This window comes from Poecilia formosa, unplaced genomic scaffold, assembly GCF_000485575.1.
Source record: "Poecilia formosa unplaced genomic scaffold, Poecilia_formosa-5.1.2 Scaffold641, whole genome shotgun sequence".
In the NCBI taxonomy this organism is placed as follows: domain Eukaryota; kingdom Metazoa; phylum Chordata; class Actinopteri; order Cyprinodontiformes; family Poeciliidae; genus Poecilia; species Poecilia formosa.
The window spans coordinates 105714-115129 of NW_006800580.1; the positions used below are offsets into that span (position 1 = coordinate 105714).

Consider the following 9416-nt stretch of genomic DNA (forward strand, 5'->3'; position numbering starts at 1 on the left):
CAACATCATGTTTCTTTGTTTTTTCAGTCATTCTGTTGCAGAGTTCCTGCTGTTTGAAATAATTGTCTTGTTTATGATGGAGTCAAGACCTCGGTAAGTGCGACATGGAACAATAATAATTGTTCTGATGATAAACAGTCTCAACCGAAGAGACTGTTAAAACTACTTGATCACATTTGTTTAATATGATTGTGTCAATGCTGCAGGTAGTAAGGCTGTTTATATGTGGATTATCCAGTGCAAAGTGTAGAAAACAAGTTCTCAGCAGTTCTGGGTAAAGTCTCAAGTCTAACTTTAAAGGTAAATCTCATGATATGGAAATAGGCTGATGTCATGGTTTGTGTTTTCCTCATGCAAACAGGGGGCAGCAGTCTGACTCTGACGACAGGGTGTTCTATAAAACATACACTATCATAACCACATGAGGGAAACCATGAAGGAGAAACACACAATCAGAGTTGGATGAGGAAGAAGAACAGCACAGTGTGGACCAAGCAGCTCAGCTGAACAAGCAGAATCCTGCAACCCTTTCTTTCTCAAAACATTAAAATGCATCACAGCCAACATCTGGTCTTCAGTCTGTCAGAACAATAATCATAGAAGCTAAATAGACCTGTGATCACAGGAAAAGCGTTCTTGTTACTGTTCCATCTGCCAAGTTATAGCTGCGTCCAGTCTCCTTCTGTTATGTCTCATAAATAGTCAAATTTACATCTGCACAAGACAATAACTGTTTGTTTTAGTCATTGCACAAACATATTTCCTGCTACAATTATATAATGAAAATTAGCTGAAAGTGACAACTTACTTTCAATAGAATGTGTTTTTAATTCAGATTAGAGAATAGTTTATGTTTCTAACCTTATGGAGATCAGTGTTTCAGGTAGGTGGCAAATGCAACAGAAAACCAAAATTATAGATGCTTTTTAAAATAAAAAATAACTTGAGTCAGGAACCCAGAGCATGCCACCAGGTAACTGGAATCATTCTCTGTTAAACATTTTTCATGGCAAGAAAAGCCATTCTTCACCTGCTCTGTTAACTTTGTTACAGAAAGTGAATCATTGCTGATCTGAAACCATGTTCTTCAACATTTTTTGCAAATAGAATTTCAAAAAAGACTCCCGAGTATTTATATTCATCCCTTTGAAAAATACTTTGTAGAATCACTTTCAGTTCAGTGGCATTGAAATGAGAACATTTGGTATATCATTTTCCAAATACCAATTTTCATTCTGGTCAAAGTTTAGTTCAGTTTTGGTTTCATCTGACCAAAACTTTCTTCCCCATGTTTGATGTGATGCCTTTATGGCTGCTTGTTAACTGCAAATAAGAATTTTTCAGGGTTGCTTTTTCTGACACACCTCCATAACATCAGATTGTCCTCTCAGCAGATTCTACACAAAGACAGACAGTGTTTAACGAAGCTGAAGTTGGTTTCCAATTCCTGCTTCCAATAGCTAAAGGGTGATTCCACTTAATTTTTCACTACTTTCCGCTACTTTCTGCATCTTTAGTCAACTCTAATTTAAAAACTACTACATCTAGACACTTCAAACCTGGACTAGATTATTCTTCTCTAATAGCAGAATATTTAAAACCATGTTTGGGATTTGTGAAACATTTTCCTGATTTGTGAAAACTCAATAAAGTTTGAAAATCACAATTTTTTAGCATTTGGATCGCCATAGATTTACTCTAATTAAAAACCTACAACTCCTAGACTCTTCAAACCTGGACTATATTATTCTCCCCTTTAAGCAGAATATTTAAAACCATGTTTGGGATTTGTGAAACTTTTTTCTGATTTGTGAAACTTCAATAAATGTTTTTTACCACTTTTTTGCATCTGGATCACACTAGAACTGGTCTAATTCCAAATCTACAACACCTAGACTCTTCAAACCTGGAATAGATTATTCTTCTCTTCAAGCAGAATATTTAGAACCATGTTTGGGATTTGTGAAACTTCACTAAAGATCAGATTACTATTCATACATGTTCCATGCAGTTTTTTTCAAATTCAAAACCACTTTATTAATCCCAATGGGAAATAAAATGTTGGTGTAACTCATTAATTTTCCAAAGAGTTATTGTAGATGGTGATGGCTGTTGGAAGGACAGATCTTTTGCAGGGGTCTGTTAAGGGAAGTTTCACAAACAGCAAAGGGAGAAACCGTTAAAGTACAACTCAAAACCACGTCTTTCTTGCTCTCTGTATCAGCGCAGCTACTGTATGGCTAGCTAGCTGTTACTGTCTCTTACTCTGCAGTTGTGGAGACATAATGTCTGGGATCATGAGCGCCCCCAGCGATGAGGCACGAGAACTGCCTGCCTCACCTTGAATCTGTTCTCTGCCGTTTCTGATTGCACCTCAGCAACGAAACACGATACACACACAGTTGGCGACAATAAAAACACAGTACATTAAATACATAAGCTAAATTATGGAAAATCAGTTCATACATTAAATGTTTTTAACCATTTTATTGGTGATGAACAGACAGGAGGAGCATGCTCTCATAGAATGGCAACCGGTGCAGTTAGTGAGAGGTTGATCAATCCCAGGTGAGGCTCAGCTCACTGCTGCCTCACTGGCTTCGCTTCCAAGCATTTGAATGGGAAAATGTGAAAATTCAGTGATTTTGAAGAAAAAAAAAATCATCAGATTCGGTTAAATTAAATGAAAAATAGGTACTTTATAGTACAGACCACAGGGTGAAAATATCTTTATAAATGATATTATTATATATTATTTTTCCATGATGACAGGTGAGGCTCTGCCTCCCCTGACCGCACGTCACTGGCTTGCTGCAATATTTGCTGGTCTATTTTGTGGTCACGAATGTCAGTTTAATATTTCAAATATATACATGTGTAAAAAGCCTAAATGTGCGTCAAACTAATGGTGGTAGAGGGCCGCACTGAGTTAACCCAGGGAATCGCATCTGTCAGACGGCTGTATCCAATTAACTCCAGGCCACTTATTTGTTCTGTCGCAATTATAGGTTTATTCCACTTTGATTATCACGCTTCAAACTTTACAAGGACTGTGACACAGACTGACAGGGCCAAACAATGAACAAGTGCCGCCTGCTCATACACACAAAGCCACCGCGCCAGTAACCTTCCCATTAACACTTGGTGACAGTCACGCCCACAACACACCCACCACCCAGGTGTCAAAGCCACGTGCTCCTCCTGTGTTAAATGGTTTGTTCCTGCTTGGAGCCTTCAGAGTGATGCTGTTGGCAGCAGACAGTGGAAGACAAGAACGATTGTCAGTTACTATGCTGCTAAGAAAAGTTAGAAAATCAGGTTTTCAAAAAAAATAAAATAAAAGGGAGAGAGAAAAAGGCAAGAGTGTTAATTTATAACCCAGTTTTTCTCCAAGAGACGTGAGTAGACTGTGTGACATTATCAACCATTTAGCATAATTAGTTTAGCTACAAACTACTTGTTGCCTCCTTTTCACTAGCATTTAATGAATTAAGGAAAACAATTACCAACACGTTCATATATTGAACTTGTCCCTTGTAACTTTTACCACTTAACAACAGATGAGTCGGTCATCAGCAGCTCTAACCCACGTCCCTCCTGACCTGTCCTCTCCTGAGTGAAATTAAAGCTGCAGTATGTAACTTTTATATAAATATTTTTTTTCACATATTTTTTAAAACTGTCATTATGTTGTGACAGTATGGTATGAGAGGTAATCTGTGAAAAATCTATTTCCTCTGCCTTCTCTCAGTGCTAGAAACAACCAATCAGAGGCAGGAGAGTTTTAGTGCTGTCAGTCACAATCTCATGTGGTGCTGCTCATCCTTCCTCTCGATTTGTGCTGTGCTGCAGCTAGCATAGCACAAAACTGTGAATGCTCAGTTTAGTTAGCATAGCTACTAATGACGGCAGATAAACGGTTGCTTGTAATGAGAAGTTGTTTCTCCACCATTAGCACATTTAGCAGTGAGTGAATGAGGATAATTGACCCTCCTACTACTTCTGATTGGTTGTTTTGGTCAGAACGGTTCATTACTTTAACCAGTAATTCAGGAAGGAGATGGAGGAGATTGATTGTTTTCACAGATTATCTGTCTCATAACAAACTGCTACGACATGGTGACAGCTTTAACAAATATGGAGAAAACATATTTTTTTTAATTAAAGTTATGTACTGCAGCCTGAATAAAATGCAACTACATAACATTTTTGAGAAGTCTGGATTGCTTTATGTGTATTTTTGCACGTTGCTTTTGTTGCTCATGGGGAGACATTTCAGTATCTAAAACTAATAAAAAAAAATTTAAGCAACCTACTTACATACTGGATGTGGACTGTTGGATGTTAAATTCATGAGCAGTAAATATTGTTCTAATTATCAGTATTGAACCAAAGAAAGCAAATCAGATGGAAGTCTTTAAAATTGTGACAATTTTTATGGGTCAAATAGACTCAAAGAATTGCATGGGGGGGCCCAAACAAATTTTTTGTCAGGGGGCCCATGATTCCTGGCGCCCCTGTCTGTGATTCTGATGCTCAGGTCTGCAGTGTTGCTGTCCTACTCCTTTCTCTCTCATGTCAACCTGTCCACTCTAAAACACTCAAACATTTTCATATTTGCCTTGTACGCAAGGCAAATATGCAACAGCATCCCTGTTGCTGTTCGCTCAGGGATGTGCACCTTCCTACTCACCAGCCGGATTCATTTTTGAGGTGGAGGGCCCATGAGGCGTTTCGTCATTTTGAATATCAGTTGCGCGCCTGCTCAGTTGACATGATGACACCTGTCAACCAACTCTGGATTTGTCGCAATTTGTCCTGAAGTGATCTCCCCTCACCTGAAAGACAAAGTTGTCAGGTCTGCTATACGTTGCAATCTGGCTATTGATTTACTGATTGCTGGTTATTAAATGCACTGCGGTCATAAAGATTTGGTGGAAAATAATCGGAAAAATAGTTAAAAGTTGTCAGTGGAGAAAATGCGCAAGGTGCACTTTACACAGAGCATTAAAGGATGGAATAAATGTTATTCCATTTTAAAACTGGAGTCTGGAAAAAAAAAGTTGGACAAATGCCTACAGCTGACCTCATGAACAGCTGAATACAGGGATTGATGGTATTAAAGCAACATGTTGTATGAAGGTTTTGTCATCATTACATCATATGCTTAATGGTTAAGTAGCTGCTCACCCAGCAATGCTTGCAGGATATTGTCGGAGGGTAGCACAACACCATCACTGCACCTGACCCACAAGAGCACAACCACATCTCCAACACGCATGTTGCAAAAAACCAGCACAAATCTAAACCACACAAATACAGGCCACATGTGCGTAATGTGCACGGCCCACTAAAACAGCGGATCTATTTTTTTTTAACTGATAAATAATAAAGCCATGAAAGCAAAGCATGTGATTGGAGGATAGAGATTCCCATGTTCAGGTGGTGTGTCAAACATCCAGAGCAGGCGAAGCAACAATGTTTGATTAATTTCTACTCTTTTGGCAAACATTTCAACTAGATTTAACTGTTTAACCCACAGTCTTATGGTGTGTTTACACCAAACGCGTTTTGAGCGTCAGGCGCGTCTGGTTTACGTGCAAAGTGTATTTGGAGGCGCGTCCAGAACCGTCGTGGCTCGTTTCGAGCATCTAGCACAGCACGATTTGAACCGTTTTGAGCCTTTGAAGAGTCGAGCGCGTCCGACGCTCCACATAGATATAGACTTAAACCAGACACTAAGTGCACACGCGTCGAACTTGAAGAGTCGGACACTTTTTGACATGTGTAAATAGTGGGTTAAACAGTTGTCCAACTGGGTGACCCATCAGCTCTTCAGTTCACCAAACCACAAAGAAAGCTCATAAACCGGCGACACGCCAGAACCGCACACGGTAAAAAGCTCAGGCGGGATCCAAACAACCGCTACTACAACCACAGGGGGATTCAAACTCCGCTCATTAATTTTTAGCTTACAGAAAAAGCGCCAGGCCGCCAAATAAAAGTAAACTGACCAATACAATTTAGGTTTAGGCGTTCCCAACCCCCCATCTGTGCTACAAAGTATGTAGCACATAGATGTGAGCTATGTAGATGATGTTTTGACACAAGATATTTTTTTCTCCACAATTTTAAAGAGGGTTAGATAATTTAAAAAAAGAAAAAAAATCTTTTCTTTTTTACTTAAGGAAAATCTCAAGGTCTGCACAGTGCGTACAGCCGCGGGCGCCCTTGTGCTCACTGATTAATTGCAAGTGTAAAATACGGACAATAATGTCAAAGATGGATAGAATACGACAAAAATTGCGACTGGTCAAATATTTGAAAGAGTAAAAACATAATAAAATTGTGGTGATCTGTGTTTTCTGTGTAGTTATTTTTGAGGTTTTCTGTGTTTAGTCCTGTTCCTGCCCTGTCTTCTCTGTTGATTGCTTCCCAGGTGCGTCTCATTCCCCGATTACCCTCCCTGTGTATTTAAGTCCACCTGTTGTCTTTGTCTCTTGTCGGGTCCTCGTCAATCGTTGTGTCTCCGTGTCTTCAGTCTGCTCTCTGTTGTTGTATGGATTTATCATTAAATTATCATTTACATCATGTCTACCTGGGCCTGTCAGCGTCTTTCTCACCACCTCCAAAATCACTTTATGACAAAAATAGATGTCAAATATCCTCCAGTAGCAGGACAAACTAATGGTTCCAGCACATCATCACGTTACGGCCCAGCGTTGCTATTTGCTCTGGGTCTGAAGCCGAAAGACGCAGATTATGTTTGCTGTTCCACTAATTGTGCAGGAAAGATTTCTGCATGGGACACATAACCAGCTGAACTGCTGACAATATTTTTGCTTTAAAAACAAAATGAAAAACGTCATGATTAAACTTTAATGTGTTATTTAACAAACAAAAATGAATTTCAACAGCCAACAGAGACCTGAAAACCATCAGCAGCCATCGATACTGATGGCTGGCTTTTGGACGAAAAAAAGCAAACAAAAAAAAAACTATTTGCGCAATTTTTCGACCTGAGCAAAAAATAATCTGCTCTGGGCAATGTGTAGCTGAGCATTTGGACCCGTTAACGGACATGGCCGACATTGGATGTTTTTTTATTTCCAATACGGTCCGGTGGAAAGAAAACGTCGCCACAGTTCTATAAATACAGCATTTGGACCAGATATGGCACAAATGCAGAATTCCCATTTCATTTTAGGAAGATTTGGTTTAGAGAGGGACTGTATTGGAGTCAGACCGGTTCCTGATCCCGACCTGGAGCTGAAGCATGTAAACCTTTGGGTGACTGTTATGATTTGGAGCCTTTTGGTCCAGATTTCAATGCTGTAGGTTTTATCTGCACATACAAGTACAGACAAAGATGTCAGTCACAGATTGTCAGAGCTGTGTGCAGTCTGTGTAAATGTCTAGTGGGACCAATGAACGGGCAGGGCAGGACCGTAAAGTGGGGGGGCCAATGTTCCCCCGGGCCCCTCCCTGTTCCAGAACCTATGCTACTCACATCTATATTATTGCAAAAGTTTACACTTCTATGGATATGGAAGTACCGAGTAGATGTTTTACCGAGTGGATGTTTAAAAAAGGCCCCTATATTTGTAGTCTGTCACTGTAACGTCAACACCTGAAGGCCACAACAGTTTGTGTCGGGTCCCACCAGACAGTTTTGCTGGCCTTGATATTTCCCATGTTTCAGTAACATTTAACTGCCAAATAAAGAACGATTGCACATTTTACCGACAGTGTCAATCCTAGCACCACCATGTTCTATATATAACAGTAACGCACATACGCAAACAAACTGACCTTACAGCAACTTTAGCACATATGCACCACAATATGGAATCTCATAGCTTACAATAAATTCATCACAAGTTGATTGTCGGGTAGCACCATCTGTAGGGACTTATGTAGCACTATTTAAAGTGTAAAAGGACTGGATGGAAAAAATCAGAAGACTAGAATTCATCTACTGGAGCTGTTGTCAGTAATCAATAAAACAATACAAAAGAACTGCTTTCAATACCATGTATTAGACAAAAATTAAAGTGAACAATGCAAGACAAACATACATAGGACCAAAAATAAAAAAACAAAAAAATATACACAGTACTGCGGCCATCCTTCATTGGTTTGTGCACAACTGGTCTTGACTTCCCCGCTGGTCAGTCCAAAACCTGACCGACACACATTCAGAAGTCCATAGTTGAATTATCCAGATATTTAAGTTGAAAATGTCCCAGCGCAAGTCCTTTCAGATGAAAAGATGAATAATGGAGTGTGTGCCTGAGTGGTGAGATGGAGGGGGAATTGATACAGACCAAACCAGGATGAAGTGATTCTTGGGGCTCTCCTGGCTCCAGCCAGTTTTCAGAAGCTCGCCATCTTTTACCCTAAAAAGGGATCATCTGGCCTGTATTAAAATAAACAGGACCAGTAAATTTCCAGCCGGCTAGTTAACTAGAGTTTTCAGTTTCACTCAGAAATAAATGCAATATATCTAATCTATCAGACCAAATGAAGAAACATTTATCTCATCATCTTAAAGAAGTTAAATTACAACAATTGATCACGATTAGCATTAGTTACCAACCAACATGCTAAATTCAACAAAACAACATTGTGATCACTACTCACCAATTCCAATAATAGTTGGGAGCATGGCAGCTTCAAGGCTCCAAACTCACTGGATTTTTTGGATCTACATGATTTTTATGTTGTAAGGTTAAAAAGTGCATTACAAACAAAGAGATAACTGATTGAGAACACCAACCTGTAGCTCCTTTGTCTCCAGCTCTCCCCCTCACACCTGACTGGGGAAAGCTGGAGCAGGCCTAAATAATTACATCAGGTGTGTCAATTGGCTGCATGCATTGTGTGACTGACTGTCACTCTAACCAATGGGGCAGTAAGGCGGGACTAAGAGCAGTTTTTTCACCCTGGGTTACACTTACCTATGAAAAAAATAGCACGGTGAGTCTTCAGGTACCTTTTAGGATTCCTGTAGTGTTTTGTCCACCAAGTTTAAATCTACATGTAACGCTTGTCTCCCTCGAGTATTCAGCTTTACTTTCCCAGTTCATCTTTGTACCAACAATACTAAATGCAGGCTGCCTCAGAAACATTGCAAACACTGGCTCTTGGGAAATTTCAGAGTATCAGTACAGTCCCCCTTTCTAATATTAAATCAAGTCTTCTTGAGAAATAACCCTATTCAAAAACATGGTCCTAGTTTATTTGTATGATTGTTATAAATAATTTGTGACACAAAGCATAAACATAGGGTCTTGAAGTTATAGTGCACAAGTCGAGCTGCTGGAAAACTGAAGGAAAATGGTGAGATTTCAGTACTACGCATACACAATCAGAAAATTTAGTTGCATGATTTTAAGCCTTAAGAAGTGGAAAAT

General features: G+C 39.5%; 1 long non-coding RNA gene across 1 annotated transcript; it reads right to left on the reverse strand.

Annotated features, from left to right (window-relative positions):
* Positions 1-258: 258 nt before the first annotated feature.
* LOC103130500 (uncharacterized) lies at positions 259-8954 on the reverse strand. The gene is made up of 4 exons (XR_001660283.1): positions 8644-8954; positions 7913-8419; positions 3548-3549; positions 259-270 (listed from the first exon to the last, which is right to left on the reverse strand). It is a non-coding gene; the product is annotated as an uncharacterized LOC103130500 (long non-coding RNA).
* Positions 8955-9416: the final 462 nt, after the last annotated feature.